The sequence below is a fragment of the Cervus elaphus genome, chromosome 27 (genome assembly GCF_910594005.1).
Source record: "Cervus elaphus chromosome 27, mCerEla1.1, whole genome shotgun sequence".
Taxonomy (NCBI): Eukaryota; Metazoa; Chordata; class Mammalia; order Artiodactyla; family Cervidae; genus Cervus; species Cervus elaphus.
Window position 1 is genome coordinate 15228319 of NC_057841.1, and position 24965 is coordinate 15253283.

Below are 24965 nucleotides of genomic sequence, written 5' to 3' on the forward strand. Positions count from 1 at the left end.
TAAAGATTAGATGAATACTCTTGCTTCCTTCTCATGATACAATTTATATTTGAAGAGAGTTTTCTTAGGATCATTGGAGTATTTTAAATATTCTACTTTATGACTTTATTCTGGCTTGTTCATTTTATATCTTTTACTATTCTTTTAGTGATGGCCCCACAGATTAAAATATACATCTTTGACTTATTACAGTCTAATAAAATTTATTTCTCTTATGATTTTCCAGATAAATGCAATGGTTTCAGAACATTTTAACTTCATTAATCACCTAGAAGTAAAAAGAAAAGTCTCACAATTATATATATATATAGGCTAGTATTCAATGGAGCAGTACCAAGCTTATCGGGAAATAAGGTCACATGGCTGAAAAAAAGGAGAAAAACAGACCATTTGACATAACCTGCAAAAGGTTTAGATATCAGAATATTCATTCAGGCAAAGTTCTTGAAATGTGTATGGTTTATGTATGCCAGAAATTAGATGACATAATAAGGAACTACATCAGAGAGCTATATAGTATAAAAAATATCAAATGGAAATTTTAAATTTGAATAATGCAATAAATAAAACTTGGAGATGAATAGATGGATCTAACAGCATTTTAAAATAGGAAGACAAATTCATGCACTGGAAGATCAGTGCCAAGTTGGTATTATTCCAATAATACAAATTTGGTTTACCATTTAAAAAGTGAACACTACAAGTTGCCACATTGGTAGGATAAGGGGGAAAATTTTTACACTTCAATACATCAAAAAATGTGTCTAGATATCCAATTTTGGATTAAAAAACCTTAGTAAATTAAAAATAGAAGGCAATGTGTTCAACATAATTTAAAGAAAAGACATACTTGGGAAATAAAATTACAACAGGATAATTCAATTGCACTGGGCTATCATTTGGCAGAAATCGTACTCTTGGGCTGGTACCCAAGCCCTCTGTGCCTATCATCAAAGCTTAATTCTCCTGAGTTGTTTCTGCTTAATCCCAAATACTCCATCTGGTGGCTACCTGAAGATAGAAGCTAGGGAGAAAAGAAAACTTTCTGTCATATCTAAATCCAAACAAAAGATGTACTTATGAACTTGGGAAAGATATTATTCTTAAAGTATATGTAAATATCAAAAGTTTTAAGTAAATTAGTGCTTGGTTTGACTACACTCAATTTTAAAACTTTCTGTGTAAACAAAGGAATTAAGAGCAAAATTTGTTGGAGTTTTGATATCTAGGTATTTTCAAAGAATACCTTCAAATAAATGAGGAAAACTCAAACAATTAAATGAAAAAATTGGCTGAGAACAGTAATAAATATCTCAAAGATGAAAAAATAAAATATGAAGGGAAAATAAATACATATTAATTAAGATAAGTCACATAGAAACAATGAAATATTCCTCACTCATCATTCTTGTGAAAACCAACAAGTCTGACAATATCAGTTATTAATGAGGATGTGGAGGACTGGATACTCTTCACACAGGTAGTAAAACAATAAAATGGGTCAGCCACCTTGGAAAAAATTTTGATCTTACATAACAATAAAAAATGCATAGTCCTACTCCTTGTACAAATTTCACAGGCTTTCTCTTTGTTTTTTATTTGTAAAACAGGAATAATACTGGCACCTATTATAAAGTTATTACAATAAAATGAGTAATCACTTGCAAAGAACTTGAAATATGATGTTATTACTACATGATTATCATTATTATGAACTGGGGAGACTAATACATATGCACATGAAGACATTTTCAAGTAAACAGTGCAGGTGTTGTCCACAAACAATTGAGTATAACCTAATTACCCATCATTAGGATAGCAGTACAAATGAGCTATAGTCTATTTAAAATTCCTAGATTAATTCAACAAAAAGTAAAAAATTAATACATATCTAAACACTATTAACACAAATAGTACTTTGAGGCTTAAGTGGAATAACTTGTTTTCATTGGTCAAATGGCAGGGAAGCCCATGTTTAGTATGGCATAATGACAAAAACCAGAAGAGCAAGGAAATAGACTTTATTCAGGTTGTTGCAGTGGGTAGAACACCTCAGATGCTAAGGTTAGAATGTCTGGCAGGGTGATTCTGAGGAGCGAACACCTTTCCGATGGAATGCTTTGAAAGTGATGAAAGTGAAGTCGCTCAGTCATGTCCAACTCTTTGAGACCCCATGGACTGTAGCCTGCCAGGCTCCTCTGTCCATGGGTTTTCCAGGCAAGAACACTGGAGTGGGTTGCCATTGCCTTCTCCAGGGGATCTTCCCAACCCAGGGATCGAACCCAGGTCTCCCACACTGCAGGCAGACTCTTTACCATCTGAGCCACCAGGGAATGCTTTACCACTAGGTTTTTCTTGCAAGTAGGAGACATCTCAGTCAACTGAATAGGAAACATTTACCCTACGTTTAGCTAGTTTCAGGGGACAGACAATTTTGAATTTGTCTAATAGCCATTAGGCAGACTTCCCTCATTACTCAGTTGGTAAAGAAACTGCCTTCAGTGCAGGAGACCTGGGTTCGATCCCTGGGTTGGGAAGATCCCCTAGAGAAGGAAATGGCAACTCACTCCAGTATACTTGACTGGAGAATCCCATGGACAGAGCTGCCTGGCAGGCTGCAGTTCATGGGGTCGCAAGAGTCAGACATGACTTAGGAACTAAACCACCATCAATAATCATTAGGCAAAGAATGAGAAATTGGCTGGTGCAAAGCAGGTGCAGGAAAAGAGGGAGGTCTGTGTCTGCCCTTGTCAATAACATTTAAATATTTTTTTAAGGAGTCAGATCGTACCATAAAGTGTACACACACACACACACACACACACACACACACACACACACACACACACACACACACCACTTATATTGACATGTGAAACTAGAAAGGAAAAGCTGATGAGTTTACACAAAATTTATAACAAGGGATAACTCTGGGGCAAGAGGAAGGGAATATTTCTTGTATTAGATATCACAGGAGACTTCAGCTTTCATATTTATTTTTTTAAGAATTAACAAAATATTCATGGCAAGAGCTTACCTTTTTTTCTGACCACTGAAAATAACTATGAATGTCACTATGCTACTATTTTCAAGAGATGAAGGAAAATAAAATAAGTGGAAATGAAAGAGATATGAAAGTTAAGACAAGAGAGATGAGAAAAAGATGAGCTGGAGAATGTCAAAGTTGCTTAAGTGTTACATAAAAGAGGCCTGGACTCTCTGCTTTGGTGTCACAGAGAACATTGAGATCTTTTGTGAAAGTAAAGGTGATGGGAGTCAGAGTGAACTGCATCAGGGAAAAGAGGAGAATGTGAGGAAATGGAGGAGACACAGCAGGGAGGATCTAAGAAAAAAAAAAAGAACAAAGAGAAAGGCAGGTTTCTAAAAAATATGTGGACTCAAGGAACAGTTTCTTATTTTGCCTTTTGTCTTATTTTCATGATAGGAAATAATAGAGCGGTATTTCTCACTTTTGACTACCTGTTAGAACCAGCTGGTGATTTTTAATATGCTCTTGCCTTCTCCGAGTCTGATCCGGCTGCCATGACAAGATATCCGAGACTGGGTGGCTTACACAACAGAGACTTAATTTCTTACAGTTCTAGAGGCTGGGAAGTCCACGATCAAGGCCCCAGAACTTTTGGTTCCAGCTGAGATCTCCCTTCCTGGCTCGCAGACAGGCTGCTTTCTTGCTGTCCTCCCATAATGGAGAGAGGACTCTGGCCTCTTTTCTTCTCCTTCTAAGGGAACCAGCCCTATCAGATCAGGGTCACATCATGATGGCCTCATTTAACCTTCCTCACCTCCTCAAAGGCCCTAGGTCTGAATAGAGTCATGTCAGGGCTCAGAGTTTCAATATACACATTTGGGGAGGTACACAGATAAATCAGTCTGAATAGTATCACTGATTCAGTAGGCCTGAACTTGAGCAAACTCTGGGAAATAAGGAAGGACAGGTATGCCTGGCATGCTGCAGTCCTTGGGGTCACAAAGAGTTGGACAGGACTTAGCAACTGAAGAACAACAACGTACCCTGATCACAAGAAAGATCAATTAAATTGGAACCAGAAATCATCACAAGAACTCTTCCTTTTTGCTCTAATGTAAACTTGTCACTCACATAATACCTGGCTTGGCTTTTTCTTGTTGTAAGGACAGGAGAAAAGACCATTCTTTGTTGGGCATTTGGATGAATTCTTAACATCTTGATAATACAAACAAATCTGTCTCCTGGTTTTCTTAGAAATGAATAGTATATTTAATTTGTGAGACTTGGGAAAGAGGATCTGAATGATTTGTTACAACTTGGCATGGTGACCGAAATTTTAACGCTACACACGATGCTTTTAATGAAAAATTGTTTCAAGAAAGTCCATGTCCAATCGGTTTGTTATAAAAGCCAGGGAAACATAGGTTCAGTGCCTGGATCTGAGCAATTTCTCTGTACCTTAGTTTGTAAACGTTTCTAAAGGGTCAGCCTTTAATGTTTATTTGATAGAATATGTTCATTTACTTTGGCTTGGGCTTTTTCTTTTCTCCTTTGGTTGTACATTATGTTTCAAGTGCTATTTAGGCACTTAGAATATTTAAAACAGGCAAAAGTCCCTGCCATCATGGAGTTGCATTCTCATGAGAAGATAGAGGAAAATAAAACAAAACCAAACAAAATAAGTATATGATATGCCAGGAGCGGGGAAGATCCAAGGAGGGGAAAATGTAGGGAGTGGAAATTTGGGAATAGGATTTTACGTAACATGAGCAAGACAGTGCTTTTAAGAAAAAATTTTAGTGACATATAAATTGAATTATAATATTGTACTAATTACTGCTGTATACCAAAGTGACCCAGTTACACATATATACACATTCTTTTTCATATTCTTTCCACTATGGTTTGTCACAGGATAAGCAGTAGGTGCTATAGAGTAGGACCTTGTTGTTATTCCATTCTACGTGTAATAGTCTTCATCTGCTAATCCTAGTCTCCCACCCCTACCCTCTCCCACACTCTTCCCCTTGGCAACCACAAATCTATTCTCTAAGTCCCTGATTTTATTTCTGTTTCATAGATAGGCTCACTTGTGCTATATTTTAGATTCCACATATAAGTGATACCATATGACATTTAGCTTCATCTTTTTTACTTCACTTAGTATGATAATTTCTAGTTGCATCCATGTTGCTGCAAACAGCATTATTTTGTTCATTTTTCTGGCTGAGTAGTATCCCATTGTATAAATGTACTACATCTTTAGCCATTCATCTTTCGATGGACATTTAGGTTGTTCCCATGTCTCAACATCACTAATTATTAGAGAAATGCAGATGAAAACTACAACAAGGTACCACCTCACACCAGTCAGAATGGGCATCCTTAAAAATTCTACAAATAACAACTGCTGGAGAGGGTGGGGAGGCAAGGGAACCCTCCTACACTGTTGAAGGGAGTGTAAGTTGGCACGGTCACTATGGAAAACAAATTGGAAGTTCCTCAGAAAACTAAAAATAGGATTACCAAATGATCCAGCAGTCCCACTCCTGGGCATGTTATCTGGACAAAACTAGAATTCAGAAAGGTACATGCACCCCTGTGTTCACAAGAAAGGGATTCTTAAAAAGATGATGTTAGAGTTAAAGCCTAGAGAAGGTGAGGGGTTCAACCATGCATATCCCTGGGGAAAGGATTCTGAGCAAAAGCAAGAGCGAATTCAGGAACTCCAAGGCAGGAATGTCCCAGAATGTTAGAGAAGCTAGGAAAGCAGTACTGCTGGAGCTAAGTGCAGAAGGAGGATAGCTGAGCGCACAGGCTGGGTGGGGGAAGACAGGAAACCAGTTGTCTCATCTCTGCAGATTCCCTTGGGTCTCACAGACCGTTTTAATATTGTGAGGACTGCAGTTGTGAATCTGAGTAAGACTGAAATCCACTGGAGGGTTTTGATCAAAGAACTGACACAAAATAGCTTCTTTTTCTATCAAACCATTCATCTAACAGCCTGATAGCAAGCAAAGAATTGAGAGAACATAAAAAAGTAAAAAAAAGAACCTGCTCTTATTTTCTGATAAATACCTAGCACCAAGTCTTGAAGAGATGTTCAAGCCCTTTCTTTAACATTCTCTCAATTCTTTGCCAGGACAGCAAGGAGATCAAGCCAGTCAATCTTAAGGGAAATCAACCCTGAATACTCACTGGAAGGACTGATGCTGAAGCTGAAGCTCCAGTAGCTTGGTCATCTGAAGTGAACAGCTGACTCATTGGGAAAGTCCCTGATGCTGGGAAAGATTGAGGGCAGAAGGAGAAGGAGGGGTCAGAAGATGAGAAGACTGGATGACATCACTGATGCAATGGACATGAACTTGGGTAAATTTGGGGAGACGGTGAGGAACAGGGAGGCCTGGCATGCTTCAGTCCATGGGATGGCAGAGTCAGACACAACTGGGCAACTGAACAGCAACAAGCAGGCCTTCATATCCTTTCAAAGGCCTTCATGGCCATGACAAATGGTGAAAGGAGTAAACACTTGAACTGATAGCAGTTGATGGTAATCGAAGATGCAGGAAAAAGGAAGAAGTGCAGACAAGACGCAGATGCTAGCCTCCTGTAGTCGTGCCCAGAGTCCCAGGAGCTGCGTGATGCCTAGGGCTGGGGTTAAAGGTCAGCAAAGAAGAGGGGGCAGTGGAAGGAGATGGCCAGCATCCCTAAAGGAAAAAATAATAAACTTGGAGGTTTGCTAAGATTCAGGACTGACAACAGCTATCTTATTTTGATTCTAGTGCAATAGCTTAGAATCACCTGGGTGCTTTTATACAACTTTTTTTTTTTTCTCTTACCTGCTACTTAAGACAGAGTTGCCTCACTATTTAGTGGAAAGTTCTTTAACTTGTTTGCTTGACTAATATATAGTTTTTATTATTCCCTGGCCCACTTCCCCAGCCTTTTCGTATAAATACTTCTTTCAGACACATTAAAATGTGACCTCATTTTTGGATAACTATGTTTCTCATGTGTATCGTAGCCCGAACTGTTTAGGAATTCCAGAATGATGTATTTTATTCCAACTGAATATAACTTTAATTTTCTATGGTGATCAATAAAAACAATATAAATTCCTCTAGGAAATGTGTCCCTGGGAGAGGATAGAAACATAAGTGAAACATGAAATTGACGAGAAATGAGAATCCAATAAACATTCGCACATTGACTGGAGAGCACTTTGCAGCTTGTTGCCGCATTTTTCTAAATTAGGATTTGATATAGTGAGGCTTTATGAGATATTTTCTCCTGTAAGAGCATCATTAAAGTTATTCACACTACATCTGAAGTCTTAGATTATGGAGAATCATCATCTCTCTGTCAAAGCGAGTGTTAACTAATTGGTAACAGGGGAATAGACAGTGTGAAAAAACACACAAGGTATTAGAGGTAATTTATTTTTTGAAAGCAGTTGTTGACAGTTTGACATTACATTCAGTTAACACTTCTAGAGACTTTTAAAATCCTTCTCCATCCCAGTCAGGACACAGGTTCTCTGCTTTCACAAGACTTATGAACAGACATTTCTTTTTTCTTTTTTTTCCTTTCCATGCATTTGAATTGAAGTCACAAACCACCACTTGCTGTCTCTGCCAGATGCTATATCAACATTTTTAACAGCTGCGGTGTCCTCTAGATACAAATTTAAAATTTCAACCTTTCAAAATGACAATTATTTTCAATATTTCAAATTTCTCTTTGGTTAGAAGGAAGATCCCAGAGTAGAGTTAAAAATCTATCTTTAATAAATTCTGGGAGAGGAGGAAAGCTTAGGCACTTGGCAGTAAGCACTATAAATGAAGGTTGTGTTTCTTGTTACAGAATAGAGTCTCTCCCTTTTCCAAGCATCACACATTTTAATATAATGTCAGCAGTTCCTCTGCTGGGTGATAGAAATCTTTTCTGATAATAATATTTTTGTAACTGAATTCTGATTTTTAGGTTGAAAAGCAGCTGGAACTGTGCTTCACTGAAATATTTTAGATGTTAGAAAACAGTGCCCAATGCTTCTGCCTCCCCTCCTCCCATGAAAACAACACCTTACCCACATGGTGTTTAAAACTTAAAAGGACTTAAGAATGGCAAATCATTATTTCTCATAATTAGAGATAAAAGTATTCATTGGCCAGGTTTTACATAGAAGCAAGTCTGATTGCTTCCTTGCAGCAAGAAACTCAAAAGCAATGAAGAAAGGATCCTAAGAACCTAAGAGGATAGAGCACTGCAGAGGCATTGAAATAGAAATGAAGCAAAGGAAATAAGAGTTGAAATAAGTGACATGATACAGAGCATCAGAGGAGAGTTAGCCATATTTTCTCATGTTGTGAGACAGGCTTCTTACCTCATCTGCCCTCGACAGGCACCATATTTCATTGCACATACCAGCTTCAATTAATGTGGAACAAAGACAGTTGTATGTATAAAAATGTATGCATATAGCCTGGATAAACAACAAGGTCCCCTGCAGAGCACGGGGAACTACATTTAATATCCTGTGGGAAACCATAATGTGGTTTAGTCACTAAGTCATGTCCGACTGTTGTGACCCCATGGACTGTAGCCCACCAGGCTCCTCTGTCCACAGGATTTTCCAGGCAAGAATACTGGAGTGGGTTGCCATTTCCTTCTCCAGGGAATCTTCCCAACCCAGGGATTGAACCCGTGTCTCCTGCATTACAGGTGGTCTTCTGCATTGCAGGTGGACTCTACTGCCGAGGCACCAGGGAAGCCCAAACCATAATGGAAAAGAATACTAAAAGTGTTTATATATGCATCACAGAAGCACTTTTCCTGTACAGCAGAAATTAACACAATATTGTGAATCAACTACACTTCAATAAAATAAAATGCATATGGACATAATGTGTTATTTAAAATGTAATAGACATAATTTAAAATCACAAATTTACCTCAGTAACAATAGTTACTTATAAACATATACAATTATGTAAGATACAGATTCAATTGTGATCTGGAAATGTTGGATTCAATTTATCATCACTAAATCACTGTGGGAAATCATAGGGCTAAACTGTGTTTATCTTCCCTACAATTGGTCATGTCCTCTGTATGATTTTGTGACATCAATAAATAAATTCTCCAAAAGGCCAGGCCTCAGTGAATTTCTTGCATCAGAGCATAAAAACCAAGTAAACATGAACTAACCCTGCAGAGTAGGAAACAAGGTAATCTAGCCCACACTTGGAGCTGAATTCCTAAAAGACTTCATCCTAGCAGTAAAGAGGGGCTGAAAGAAAAATTGCAACTTCAGGAGTTGTAGTTTGCCTTTATGAAATATCAGCGACCCAGGCAGCCTCTGATCTTGAAGTACAAGGGTCGAATACTGTCGGCACACAAGCATGTGGAAAAAGTAAACCAAAGCACTATCTAGAACAGAATAGTATCCTAAGACTGATGTTATTCACGTCTATTTTTTTCTTAAAAACAGTGTCTGGTTTATAAGTAAAGATGATCAGGAACAGGTAGACCCATGAAAAAAATGAACACGAACACCAGCTCCCCCTGCCAGCTACAACAACAAGAAAAACTAAAACCAAACTTGAAAAATTCATCAGCTTATAAGAAATTCTAAAGGAGTGTGGCAGATTTGGAGGAAAAATAAATTAGAAATTCAAGAAGAGAAAAACACAGTAATAAGTTTAATAAATAAATGGATGAGTTTAACAGATTAAAAACAGCTGAAAAGAGGTAATACATTTGAAGACAAGCCAGAAGAAATTATGCAAGCTTTCCAACAGAGAAGGAAGAGATGGGGAGAACAGAGATCATTTGGAATTACTAGCACGTATTTAAATGGATTTCCAGGAAAAGGGTAACAAAAATGAGGTGGAAGCAATATAGAAGTCTTAAAATTTATAGATTAAAACTGTTAGTTCTCAGATACAAGAATTTGAATATATTCAATGAAGGATACTGTAAATAAATTCATAACTTATGAAATTTCAGAAATTCTAATACAAAAAAAATCTTTAAAATGAGCCCTCAAAACCCAGATTATTTTTAGAGAATGAGAATAGAAAGTTGTATCAAGGGCAATAATGAAAATCAAAAGTTTAGCCTATACTTGATGACAAATTTATCCCAATTCATAGAGTAAACCAAGAACATTATATTTTTTGCTCACATTTCCTTAAGTTAGGACTGGATGGGATTTCTCCGTATTGTATGCATACCACCTGGAATGTGGAGCCAGCGGAGGAGGAGCAGAAGGGTTCAGAAAGATGGTTTTAAGAACTGTGTCATAAAGTGTCTTTCTTCATTTCTATTAATAGTTGTATCACATTGGCCAGAACCCAGGAACTTTGTCCATAACCTAATTAAGAAGGAGTCTGAAAATGGGAAAAAGACATTGTTTGGTGATCCCTAGCTCTATCTCTGGACACAAAATACATTTTTATTCATGTCCCACAAAGAGAATGCAATTAACTTCTTCTTGAAAAGAGATACTACAGAGTCACTTGCAGTCACTGAGTTCTGCTCAGAGTCCAGGATCTAAAAACAATGTGAAGTCCTGTCTTCAGAAAGTGAAAGATTGAATAAAATAGCAGTTACTTGTCTGTAGCATTGTTGGAATCCTGCAGCTAGTACATGGACCTTTTCCTGCAATGGAGGGTTAGGGGAACTGCTAATATCATTGCCTTATTCCTGACCATTTTTTACTTTGTATAGTTTCTTCCGCCTGTGTCAGTTAATACCCATTGTTCATAATTTTATACAACATTTGAGGACATTTGCAATTAGGCCCTTTTGAGGAAGCTGCACATATTAGCCATCTCCTGCCAGGCAGAAAGATGAGTTCATCAAAGTTACGTAAGAGTCTGTTCTGTACATCTGAAAAAAAAATAAAAAAGTTACGTAAGATGAAAACTTCAGAGCCTTTTTAGAAATGTATGCTTGCTGTTTCTTTGGCAATTCTCTCAAAATATAAATCGACTTTGATTTGTATATGCGGTTCCATGTGCTAGTAACAATATCCAAAGTGTTCCTGATCATATTTGGTTCATATGCCTTTTCTTCTTGCCTTTCTCCTGGTCTCTCCCTACCTGCTCCTTCTCTCTCTTTTCAATGCAGGCTATCTTCAAACTTTTATTCTGATCTTTTCCCTGTTATTTTATTCAACTGGGTAATTTTATTGGTTACAACATCCTAATTATGTTCTAATATTTTCCCTGAGTCACTTTATTCAACTGAGTAATTTTGCTCAGACTTTGTCATCCTTTTCAATATTACCTATTTTGTTGTGGGTTTCCTAATATTTTAAGGCCTCTATTACTAAAGTTCTTTCTATTCCCATTCAGGTTTTGGCTTGTAATCTGGTCAAAAATTTCCTAAACTCTATTCCATCTTTCAGTACCATCAGAAAGGCTGTGCTAACATCTGGTTTTATAATATTGTCTCCTGGAATTTCTGCTTAGTCATACTGTCAAAGTTTCAGCAAGGGTTAGTTTTCTTTTTCTTTTTTTTCATTTTATTTTCCAGGTTTACCTTTTTTTCCTAAAAATTTTTATTGGACTAGAGTTGCTTCACACTGCTGTGTTAATTTCTACTGTAGAGCAATATAAATCAGCCATCAGTCCAGTTCAGTCCAGTCGCTCATTCATGTCCAACTCTATCCTTACGGATTTCCTTCCCACTCAGGTCCCCACAGTGCATTTAGAGTTCAACATGCTATACAGTAGGTTATCATTAGTTATCTATTTTATACACACTACCAATATCAATATATATGTGTCAAACCCATTCTCCCAATTCATCCCGCACCCCTGACAGTGGTATTTTAATTGAACTTTCTGCTACAGCGTAACATGGATCTTTAGAAAGTCAACCAATGACTACCAGGTGGTCTAGTCTCCTGCCTGGATAGAGAATATGCAGTGCGTCTCCAGCAATTGCCTTTAATTAGCTTCTCTTTCCTTCTTTACCCAAGATCACAGAGTAAACCAATATCTCTAGCTTGGGCTTACTTTCCACAATTCAGTAACTGTCTGGAGAGGACAAACTACATCCAAGTTTGCATGGAAAATTGTTTTCCAGTGAAATGCTTTATGCACGTGAAATCTCCATATTAAAACACTCAAAATGAAGAAGCATCAACACCTTTGTATTAGGAACATTCAAAATCCAGTGGTTAGATTACCAATTCCACATCTTCATTTTTCAGATTGGTTACATATTTTAATTTCTTCACCAAGAAAAATGAATGTCTCTTAAGTCACTTTACACTTTACGAAACTTTACACTTTACACTTTACGAAAATTCAGCTGATCAGGAGGGAGGATTATTAGGTTATAGACTGTAAGCAGAAACTATCCCTCTTTTCCCACAAGCAGAAAGACTATTTCCAAGTTCTCAATGTAAAAACTGAGTCTCACCCCTAGGCATGCAGTGAACAATCGATAAATTCTAGCTGAATTCTTTAAAGAGAAGAAAGACACATTGCTTATTTAAAGCCCATGTATAAAACTAAGCCATCTGTACAGTTTTATTGTTCCCTGCAGTGAGAAAACCATCAAGGATCGCTAAAGAGATGGTTGTTTAAATATAAATATTGAAGGCCACAGCATCTAAATATTAATATATGAGTGTGTTTGCATGTAAACTGATTAATACATATTTAATTTATGCTCAATAGTAAAGTAAAATGACCATCAGGACAGAATTCACTGAACTGAAAATCAAGAGTAAAGCTGTAACATACATTTCAGGGGCCACATTCTATCTTGAATGTGTCTAGATGGATAGTTATGCATTAAAATGTGGACTCTTCATGTCAGAGAAACAAAATAAATTGCAAAGACCCACTTAAACACTTATGTGGAAATAGGTTCAAGTTACTGGTACATTTTTTTAAACATCTCTGATATGTTAGCACCCAAAATAATAAGGTTATCAATAAGTATTAGTAAATATATCATCATTTAACTCAGAAAAGTAGATGCCTTCTTGTATTTAAAGCATTTCATATTTATTTATGAATCCTCTAAAATGAGAAATAGGATAAAATTTACCTTCAAAAATCATCTCTGAAAGCTTTAAATGTTATATTTACATCCTTAATATAACTGGACATATATCTGAGAAAAGCAATACTGGTTATCAAAAATAATTTCTGGCATTTATGAAAGAAGAATGAATAAAATCATTCTTGGTACAAATTGGTAGTTGAACTTGAAGCAGGTGGTAACCCTTACACCTACTGAGACAAATGTGGAGGTTCTCCTAGGCTTTGTGTAATAAGAACAGTCTTAATGATGAACTTCAATATATTATGGTACAAGTTTTTCCTCTTACAACTTTAATGCATGAAGAAACGCCAGCATTTACTTGCTTGTGTTGATACTTCAGGTCTTCCCAGGTGGCTCAGTGGTAAAGAATCCACCTACCAATGCTGGAGATGGGGATTTGATCCTTGGATTGGGAAGATCCCCTGGAGGAGGAAATGGCAACCCACTCCAGTACTCTTGCCTGGAAAATCCCATGGACAAAGGAGCCTGGTGGGCTACAGTCCTTGGGATTGCAAAGAGTTGGACATGACTTAGCAACAGAGCACATCAGTAGTCCACCGTTGGATTAGCCTATCACCATACCAGAGGCTTTTCCCGTACTAAAGGAGAAGACATTAAAAGCAGAAACATGTTAGAAACTATTGAGCCCAAATCCTTTCTTTTCAAAGAGAAAAGTGGGGCTCAGTTAGATAAATTCACTAAATCTCATAATTTCGTGACAGAACTGAGTCAAGTCTGATAACAGCCCTGCAATATCAATATATATAGTTGGGGATTTGTATATATATCAGATAACTATAGGGGAACTTCTTTCCTGAATCTCCTGCCAAAACTACGTGGTTTCGAAACAGAAATAGATGTTATTGGAATATGTAATAATAATTATGGAAAAATCTAAGCTCATCATTCTTACCATTAGTTGATCAATAAAACCAAGAAATACGAATGTAAGAGGTATTGAATTCCTAAAAGCATGACTTAGTTGCCCATAATTTCTATTCAAAAATTTCAATCTTGATATTATTGAGTTTTGAAGTGCCAATTTTCAGAGATATTCAATGAGTAAATAGAAAATTCATTAAACAATTCAGTAAATGAAACCTTGGTCAGCTAAAGAGTTGTGGTAGGAAGCACACCATATCTCAGTGACTGAGTTAGGCCTCTTATTTTGCTTGAGACTTAGCCCATTAAACTTAAAACCAGATGAAATTGGCACAGTTCTTAACATAAAATCTAAGAATGGGCATTGTATTGGACATCAGCTCTATAAGCACAGATTTATGATTTGTTGTTTTAAAGCATGTTTCTTTGGCTAAATAATTATTTCAGTGAAACTGAAAATGGAATAATATACTTTTTTTTTTTTTACCAACTTCAAGAGAATATAGTATAGTTGACCCTTGAACAACACAGGTATGAACTGCACAAATCCACTTACATGCAGATTTTTCTTTCCAGTAAATATTTACCACAGGGCCACACAATCCCTCTTGTGACTGAATCCATGGATGCAGAACCATGAATAGTGAGGGCCAGTTGTAGAGTTAGACTTGAGTTTTTGCCTTGCGGAGGGTGTCCCCCGGCCCCCACCAGCTGCCATCTTGTTCTGAGTTCCACTGTAGTACTTAATTTTAGCAACGAGACTGACTCCCAACAAAATTCAATATATGAGGATTTAGAACAAGGCACTACATATAAACAGTCACTTTTTTCTCTGCCAGAAGGGAATTAACTACATATAACTAAAAGAAAATGTACCTGAAACACATAGGCATATAACAGACACAGAAAACAGAACAGTAAGACAGACCATAATGCAAGATATTACAGTTAGTCCAAATATTTTTTACTGCTTCCACATTGCACAAGTGAAAAGTGACCTCTGTAGTAAGAAGGCTCATTGTAATTCTCATAACCTGATCAATGACAATGAGCGATTTTATCATTCTACTTAAAAATTTTAAAATTAGAGCACTACCCAGAGTTATCCACATGGACAATGGGAAAATACCAGTGAGAAAATACATATAAAATATAACTCTATAGCCTAAGCCAACATTATTTCAATAAGTTGTATGCTTCAATAAGAGTATGCTTCATTTCTAGATAAAATAGTGTTCATTGAGGCTTGAATACTTCACTGTTGTGTTGGAAGGTCATATGATTAACACTAGAAAATATTTAAAATATATAATAAGTGACTTCAGCATATAGCTAAGTGTCTGGCAAACAAGCAGTTCAAAATAAATGTATTTTGGAAAAAAATTGATAAGAGTACCTTATCAATAAATATAAGATTGGAGAACTAAAAAAATATTTAGTTTATGAACTGTTATAAATAAACCATTGTATGTTTTTACATAACCATTTGGAAATAGGGTATACATTGTTCATTCTCTCCTTGCTATTCTTTAGAATTCTTCACTCAAATGGGTATATCTTTATTTTTCTCCTTTCCCTTTCACTTCTCTTCTTTTCACAGCTACTTGTAAGATCTCCTCAGATAACTATTCTGCATTTATGCAAGGAGAGATAAGAAAGCCTTCCTCAGTGATCAAAGAAATAGAGGAAAACAATAGAATGGGAAAGGCTAGAGATCTCTTCAAGATAATTAGAGATACCAAGGGAATATTTCATGCAAACATGGGCATAATAAAGGACAGAAATGGTATGGACCTAACAGAAGCAGAAGATATTAAGAAGGGATGGCAAGAATACACAGAACAACTATAAAAAAAGATCTTCATGACACAGATAATCACGATGGTGTGATCACTCACCTAGAGCCAGACATCCTGGAATGTGAAGTCAAGTGGACCTTAGGAAGCATTGCTACGAACAAAGTCAGTGGAGCTGATGGAATTCCCAATGAGCTATTTCAGATCCTAACGATGATTCTGTGAAAGTGCTGCACTCAATATGACATCAAATCTGGAAAACTCAGCAGTGGCCACAGGACTGAAAAAGGTCAGTTTTCATTCCAATCCCAAAGAAAGGCAAGGCCAAAGAATGCTAAAACTACCACACAATTGCACTCATCTCACATGCTAGCAAAGTAATGCTCAGAATTCTCCAAGACAGGCTTCAACAGTACGTGAACCGTGAATTTCCAGCTATTCAAACTGGATTTAGAAAAGGCAGAAGAACCAGAGACCAAATTGCCAACATCCGTTGGATCATCGAAAAAACAAGAGTAGTAGAAAAATATCTACTTCTGCTTTATTGACTATGCCAAAGCCTTTGACTGTGTGGATCACAACAAACTGTGGAAAATTCTGAAAGAGATGGGAACACCAGACCACCTGACCTGCTTCTTGAGAAATCTGTGTGCAGGTCAGGAAGCAACAGTTAGAACTGGACATGGAACAACAGACTGGTTCCAAATAGGAAAAGGAGTACGTTAAAGCTGTATATTGTCACCCTGCTTATTTAACTTATATGCAGAGTACATCATGAGAAACACTGGGCTGGAAGAAGCACAAGCTGGAATCAAGATTGCCAGGAGAAATATCAGTAACCATAGATATGCAGATGACACCATCATTATGGCAGAAAGCAAAGAAGAATTAAAGAGCCTCTTGATGAAAGTGAAAGAGGAGAGTGAAAAAGTTGGCTTAGAACTTAACATTCAGAAAATGAAGATCATGACATCTGGTCCCATCACTTCATGGCAAATATATTGGGAAACGATGGAAACAGTGAGACTTTATTTTCTTGGGGCTCCAAAATCACTGCAGATGGTGATTGTAGCCATGAAATGAAAAGACGCTTACTGCTTGGAAGAAAAGCTATGACCAACCTAGACAGCATTGTAAAACGCAGAGACATTACTTCACCAACAAAGGTCTGTCTAGTCAAAGCTATGGTTTTTCCAGTAGTCATGTATGGATGTGAGAGTTGGACTATAAAGAAGGCTGAGCACCAAAGAATGGATGCTTTTGAGCTGTGGTATTGGAGAAGACCCTTGAGAGTCCCTTGGACTGCAAGGAGATCCAACCAGTCAATCTGAAAGGAAATCAGTCCTGAATATTCACTGGAAGGATTGGTGCTGAAGCTGAAACTCCAATACTTTGGCCACCTGGTGCAAAGAACTGACTCACTGTAAAAGACCCTAATGCTGGGAAAAACTGAAGGTGGGAGGAGAAGGGGATGACAAAGTAAGAGCTGGTTAGATGGCATGACTGACTTGATGGACATGTGTTTGAGTAAGCTCCAGGAGTTGGAGATGGACAGGGAAGCTTGGTGTGCTGCAGTCCACGGGGTCACAAAGGGTCACACATGATGGAGCGATTCAACTGAACTGAAAGATTAAGTAAAAGAAAAGCAAACTCTATGGTCAATTTAAAAAGTGTATGCATGTGTTGATATGTGTGTGCCTATAAAGTTCTTAATGAAAAGGAGCTAACTTCAGCACACCTATATATTTTCTGAGAATTCAGAGGCGAGAGTGTCACCAGGGTACAGAAGGAGTTAGGAACATAAACTGAAAAACAAGTTATGTGCATCTTTATTTTGCCTTAGATTGGTAATGTTTTCACTCCTGTTCCTGAAATGCAAAGAAAATGTAAAACATTTCCTCTTGCTCAGGCTGCAACTGGGTGTTGAGGAGAGAATCTGGAAATATTGTTAAATAGCTTCCTCCTTTAATTGTCAAAGTAAATTAAAAATGATAAAGAATCTGCCTATCAATGCAAGAGACACAGGAGATGCAAGTACGATCCCTTAGTTGGGACGATCCCTTAAAGGAGGAATCGGCAACCCACTCCAGTATTCTTGCCTGGAAAATTTCAAGGAGAGAGGAGCCTGGCAGGCTACAGTCCATGGGGTTGCAAAAAGTCAGACATGACTTAGCGACTGAGCATGTAGCTCAGTTAATTACAGCATATTAATTAACAATTAATTATCAAATGGGTTCTTAACATTCCTGTAACAGCGGATCCAGCCCGCTAAACTCACTGGCATAGTTTTGAACACTAGGACCCTCTAGTATAACATTACAGCAACTGGAAATTAGAATAGGTTTTAATGGTCCACCTCAAGGAGAAATATCACAGCTCCATTTTTTAATAAGGATAATCATTAACACTCACTATAAATGATATTCTGGCAATATAAACTTAAAAAAAATTAAATTCTTTGTAACAAGAATTTGGCTATTTTAAATCTGCTTCTCAAGTAATTGAGGCTCCTGGCCTTGCAGTTCAATAGTGTCCAGGTAATACAACTAATGTATTTAAATGTGTAAAAATGTATCTCATGGCTTCCTACAAACCTGCTTCTCATTTCATGAATGTAAATGGCCTCATTAGCCAAGATTGCCATGGGCATAAAGCATCAACCTGCACTAAAAGTGCATCTTAAATGTTTTAATAATTCTTGGGCACCTTTTGAGAATTTTAATGTTTTCTTTTTAACTGTCGTCATTCATGAAATTAACAAAAGAAAAAAAAAAAGAAAGAAAACCTTTCTAAGGCACAGAGAGAACAAGGGACAACTCAGAAATTCATTCCCGAACGTAAATGTGGTTCTTCTGCCTCTTAACTAGAGACACTGTTTAAATTTGTCTGAAAAAGATTTTAGAGGGAAATGGAGAGCCCAGCTTTTTGAAGTTGCATCTCTAAAGGAACTCTCAAATAAAAAAGAAAACTCAAAAAAGCCTAAGGGAACTAGGAAAGTAGAAGCAACAGAATTTTACTACCCACTCCCCATCTGCCATAACTTTTGTCATAACTTGTAATGGTTGTGTTTCTAATTGAGATTCTATTGAATGATAAGGGCCCTGCATGCATGTGTTGTACTTAAAGGAGGGGAAAAGCATAAGATAAATCTGAAACTGTGTAATCATCAGTGGTTAATTTACAGATCAAAGTATTCATCCCTCAGTTATGAGTTTGTTTTTAAAATGCATAAGACAGAGGTATTCAAAAGTTGGGATAAGATTACCTGTTTAACCTAGTGTTACACATGCCATGTCTTAGCTTCTCTTTTGTACCAATTAATCTGTTTTAATGATTTTGAGAACCAGGTAACTCTCACTTTTAAAAAGATGGTATTACTGGTCTGCCATTTACCTCCTAACTCAGCTTTTATCATCTTCTACTGATTGACTTTGGCTCCAATCCCATTACCAAATTAAAGGCTGTAACAAAACTTCTGTGCTTTTAATAACAAACTGTATAATCCTCAGGCCAATTATATTCTTATATTAGTAACAGGGTTCTCTGCAGTTTGCAGGAAGTCATGACCTCCCTAGGGTCTCAATCCTTGAAATAAGTAGGAAGTTTTTGATGATGTTGAGTCACCCTGGGCAATCTAGCAAGCTCTACTAATTAAGAAGAAAATACTTCACTCAGATCTTCTTTTCTGACACCCAGGATATTAAAGCCTGATACCTAATATTAACTGAATTCATGAACCAGTCAGAGAATAAGGCCAGAGAAATCAAGGCAGTTTTGATGCAAAGTCCACACTTCCCAGCACAGCCCAGCAAAACGTGATGGTACCCAAGTCCTGAGTCCTAATTCATTCGTCAGTGTTCAGCTGAGGGTGTGTTCATTTACTCTTTCCCACACTCTGAAAACACTTTATTATTTTTTTCTCTTCTTCCTTCTAAATTGCTACACTGATTTTCTTTTCTGTTCAGTGTTGATGATGGATATAAGAGTTGTATTTTGTCAATGAAACAAATTCAAAATGAAACTTTTATTTGTGGGGATAGTAAATGTTGGATTTGTCGAAGTCACTTGGGAGCAGAAGAAAAATAAAAGCAAAATCACTGAGAGGAATCATGGGGTATTTTCCATAAAGTGGTTACAGGAGACAAGAGTAGGTTAACTGTTGAAAGGATATTTTGGGTTTTGTCCCTCCACTGATTTCTGACCTAAAATTGGTCTATCTCTTAAGTGCCTTCCATCACATGTACTTTATTGAAGAATTCTTTCTTCCTTTTGGAGGCTGGGCATTCCAGAAAGCTCTGAGGTTTTGCAAAGAGTGATCAGTTCCCTCTCCTTGGTCCACCTAACCAAGCAGGGCAGAATTGGACCCGAGTTAAAGGAAAGACTCTGAGAACAGGCCATGGAGAGGTGGGAATCCAGGTTTTAGCAATTACTAATAAAGAGAATTCAAGCAAGTTGATCGATCTCAGTAAGCTTCAGTTTCCCCATCTACTAAAGCAAATAATGCAGCACCTAGCTCAGTTCGCTGCTCTGTGACCACCTAGAGGGGTCAGATGGATTGGGGGAGGCTCAAGCTGATGGGCAAGACATACATATGCTTATGGCTGATTTCATGTTGCCATGCAGCAGAAACCAACACAACATTGTAAAGCAATTATCCTCCAGTTACGGAGGATTTTGTTGCTAGCCATCATATTACAAATACATACCGTGCAAAATGCTAGTTTGAAAATCTGGTGTAAGATTTTGCTCTACAGTCTACTAGCTTATGGGATTTTAAAACAAGTAGTATGCCTCTCCCCAAAACGTTTGTTGCTGACTTGGAGATTCACATGGGTCTGTAAGATGCTACCACATCAGAAGAGTTCAGTGTTAAAGAAAGGTCAAGTGCGGAACCTTTTGAAAGCTTATGGACTGGGCACACTGCCTGTCTGCAAGCTAAAATTGTGTATTTTGGGGAGCAGTGGTGGAGATGAGGAGGAAAAGAGAGATGCGCAGCAGAGCCTTCTGAGAGGGTTCTGGAGAATCTCATCTTTGCTTATGAAAGTGATTATTTCCCATCATGGTTTGCATTTAGCACAGAAGTATCTGTCTTAAAATAGAACCAAATTTCCTAAAAGGGAAAATAACCATGAACATTCTATCAAGAAGCGACTTAAACAGGTGGGTGAAATGTAAAGTAGAAAATTAAGTTTACATTACAGTACATTTCATATTTAGTTGAAAAGTGCCAAGTGATCTTCTTTACAGAAACAATTGTCATGAATGTAATGATGAGTTTTATTAAGATAGAACTCTAATGCTCACTTTAAACCTATGGGGACTAGACCGTTTAAAGAATATAATATACTTGAAGAGCTCTCTTCCTTCTTTACTGAGTTAACTCTTACTTGCTCTTAGAATGAGTTCATGGATCACTACTTTGGGAAAGACTCTCCTGAACTCCCTTAACATCCACTCAGCTGAGCCTGATATATTTATATGTTTACCTAGACATTGCAATTCTCTATTCAGATCACTCAGCTGTGTCCGACTCTTTACGACTCCATGGACTACAGCACTCCAGGCCTCCCTGTCCATCACCAACTCCCAGAGTTAACTCAAATTCATGTCCATCGTGTCGCTGATGCCATCCAACCATCTCATCCTGTCATCCCCTTCTCCTGCCTTAAATCTTTCCCAGTATCACGGTCTTTTCCAATGGGTTTTCAGGTGGCCAAATATTGGAGTTTGAGCTTCAGCCCTTCCAATGAATATTCAGTACTGATTTCCTTTAGGATGGACTGGTTGGATCTCCTTGCAGTCCAAGGAATTCTCAAGAGTCTTCTCCAATACCAGTTCAAAAGCATCAATTCTTTGGTGCTCAGCTTTCTTTATAGTCCAAGTCTCATATCCATACATGACTACTGGAAAAATCATAGGTTTGACTTGAAGGACATTTGTTTGCAAAGGTCCTCTGTAAGTTTACTAATATTTCCTGCTAGACTTTAATCCATTGCAATAATACAATCTATTCTTTCTCTGCATCTGCATTTCTTGTATAGTCAGTTCAGTTCAGTCACTCAGTCATGTCCGACTCTTTGCAACCCCATGAATCACAGCACGCCAGGCCTCCCTGTCCATCATCAACTCCCCGAGTTTACTCAAACTCATGTCCATTGAGTCAGTGATGCCATCCAACCATCTCATCCTCTGTCATCCCCTTCTCCTGCCCCCAATCCCTCCCAGCATCAGGGTCTTTTCCAATGAGTCAACTCTTCACATCAGGTGGCCAAAGTATTGGAGTTTCAGCTTCAGCATCAGTCCTTCCAAAGAACACCCAGGACTGATCTCCTTCAGGATGGACTGGCTGGATCTCCTTGCAGTCCAAGGGACTCTCAATAGTCTTCTCCAACACCACAGCTCAAAAGCATCAATTCTTTGGCAATCAGCTTTCTTCACAGTCCAACTCTCACATCCATACATGACCACTGGAAAAACCATAGCCTTGACCAGATGGATCTTTGTTGGCAAAGTATGTCTCTGCTTTTTAATATGCTGTCTAGGTTGGTCATAACTTTCCTTCCAAGGAGTAAGCGTCTTTTAATTTCATGGCTGCAATCACCATCTGCAGTGATTTTGGAGCCCAAAAAAATGAAGTCTGACACTGTTTCCACTGTTTCCCCATCTATTTCCCATGAAGTGATGGGACCAGATGACATGACCTTAGTTTTCTGAATGTTGAGCTTTAAACTAACTTTTTCACTCTCCTCTTTCATTTTCATCAAGAGGCTCTTTAATTCCTCTTCATTTTCTGCCATAAGTGTTGTATTATCTGCATATCTGAGGTTACTGATATTTCTCCTGGCAATCTGGATTCCAGCTTGTGCTTCTTCCAGCCCAGCGTTTCTCATGATGTACTCTGCATAGAAGTTAAATAAGCAGGGTGACAATATACAACCTTGACATACTCCTTTTCCTATTTGGAACCAGTTTGTTGTTCCATGTCCAATTCTAACTGTTGTTTCCTGACCTGCATACAGGTTTCTCAAGAGGCAGGTCAGGTGGTCTGGTATTCCCATCTCTTTCAGAATTTTCCACAGTTTGTTGTGATCCACACTGTCAAAGGCTTTGGCATAGTCAATAAAGCAGAAATAGATGTTTTCCTGGAACTCTCTTGCTTTATTGGTGATCCAGCAGATATTGGCAATTTGATCTCTGGTTCCTCTGCCTTTTCTAAAATCAGTTTGTACATCTGAAAGTGCATGGTTCACGTATTGCTGAAGCCTGGCTTGGAGAATTTTGAGCATTACTTTACTAGCGTGTGAGATGAGTGCAATTGTGCAGTAGTTTGCGGCACTCTTTGAGATTCCCTTTCTTTGGGACTGAAATGGAAACAGACCTTTTTCAGTCCTGTGGCCCCTGCTGAGTTTTCCAAATTTGCTGGCATATTGAGTGCAGCACTTTCACAGCATCATCTTTCAGGATTTGAAATAGCTCAACTGGAATTCCATCACATCCACTAGCTTTGTTCATAGTGATGTTTTTTAAGGCCCACTTGACTTCACATTCCAGGATGTCTGGCTCTAGGTGAGTGATCACACCATCATGATTATCTGGGTCATGAAGATCTTTTTTGTACAGTTCTTCTGTGTATTCTTGCCACCTCTTCTTAATGTCTTCTGCTTCTGTTAGGTCCATACCATTTCTGTCCTTTATCAAACCCATCTTTGCATGAAATGTTCCCTTGGTATCTCTAATTTTCTTGAAGAGATCCCTAGTCTTTCCCATTTTGTTGTTTTCCTCTATTTCTTTGCATTGATTCCTGAGGAAGGCTTTCTTATCTCTCCTTGCTGTTCTTTGGAACTCTGCATTCAAATGGGAATATCTTTCCTTTTCTCCTTTCCTTTTCACTTCTCTTCTTTTACAGCTATTTGTAAGGCCTCCTCAGACAGCCATTTTGCTTTTTTGCATTTTTCCATGGGGATGGTCTTGATCACTGTCTCCTGTACAGTGTCACGAACCTCCATCCATAGTTCACCAGGCACTCTATCAGATCTAGTCCCTTAAACCTATTTCTCACTTCTACTGTATTGAGAACCCCATGCACAGTATGAAAAGGCAAAATGATAGGATACTGAAAGAGGAACTCCCCAGGTCAGTAGGTACCCAATATGCTACTGGAGACCAGTGGAGAAATAACTCCAGAAAGAAGGAAGGGATGGAGCAAAGCAAAAACAATACCCAGTTGTGGATGTGACTGGTGATAGAAGCAAGGTCCGATGCTGTAAAGAGCAATATTGCATAGGACCCTGGAATGTTAGGTCCGTGAATCAAGGCAAATTGGAAGTGGTCAAACAGAAGATGGCAAGAGTGAACCTCGACATTCTAGGAATCAGCAAACTAAAATGGACTGGAATGGGTGGTTTTAACTCAGATGACCATTATATCTACTACTGTGGGCAGGAATCCCTTAGAAGAAATGGATTAGCCCTCATGGTCAACAAAAGAGTCTGAAATGCCCTATTTGGATGCAATCTTGTATAGTACATGTATAGTACTTGACAAATATTTCTTGATTTACATAGTGAAAGCATTAAACTAATCAAGGTACACTTTAGTGATGTTGTTGCTATTTAGTCTCTAAGTCATGTCTGACTCTTCTGAGACCTGATAGACTATAGCCCACCAGGCTCCTCTGTCCATGGGATTTCCCAGGCAAGAATACTGAAGTGGGTTGACACTTCTTTCCAGAGTTATCTTCCTGACCCAGGGATTGAACCCTTGTCTCTTGCATTGGCAGGTGGATTCTTTACCACTGAGCCAGTCGGGAAGACCTTTAGTGACATGAAGTGAAGTGAAGTCTCTCAGTCATGTCCGACTCTCTGTGACCCCATGGACTGTAGCTTACAAGGCTCCTCCATCCATGGAATTTTCCAGGCAAGAGTACTGGAGTGGGTTGCCATTTCCTTCTCCAGGGGATCTTCCCGACCCAGGAATCGAACACGGGTCTCCTGCATTGCAGGCAGACGCTTTACCGTCCGAGCCACCAGGAAAGCATGCGTACCATACAAATCCTGGAGAATTGAATAATGCCCCCATTCCCAAAGACGCCCATGTCATAATCTTCTGAATCTGTGAATATGGCACATCACATGCAAAGGGACTTAAGAGGTATAAGAATATAAGAGCATGATATGGGAGAAATTATTCTGGATTATCCTGGTGAACCCCAGATATGAGAGAGAGTTATA

General features: G+C 38.1%; 1 long non-coding RNA gene across 1 annotated transcript; it reads right to left on the reverse strand.

The window, feature by feature from the left end:
- Window positions 1–4870: 4870 nt before the first annotated feature.
- LOC122684962 lies at window positions 4871–24251 on the reverse strand. Its single transcript, XR_006338200.1, has 3 exons — window positions 24126–24251; window positions 10604–10607; window positions 4871–4880 (listed from the first exon to the last, which is right to left on the reverse strand). It is a non-coding gene; the product is annotated as an uncharacterized LOC122684962 (long non-coding RNA).
- Window positions 24252–24965: the final 714 nt, after the last annotated feature.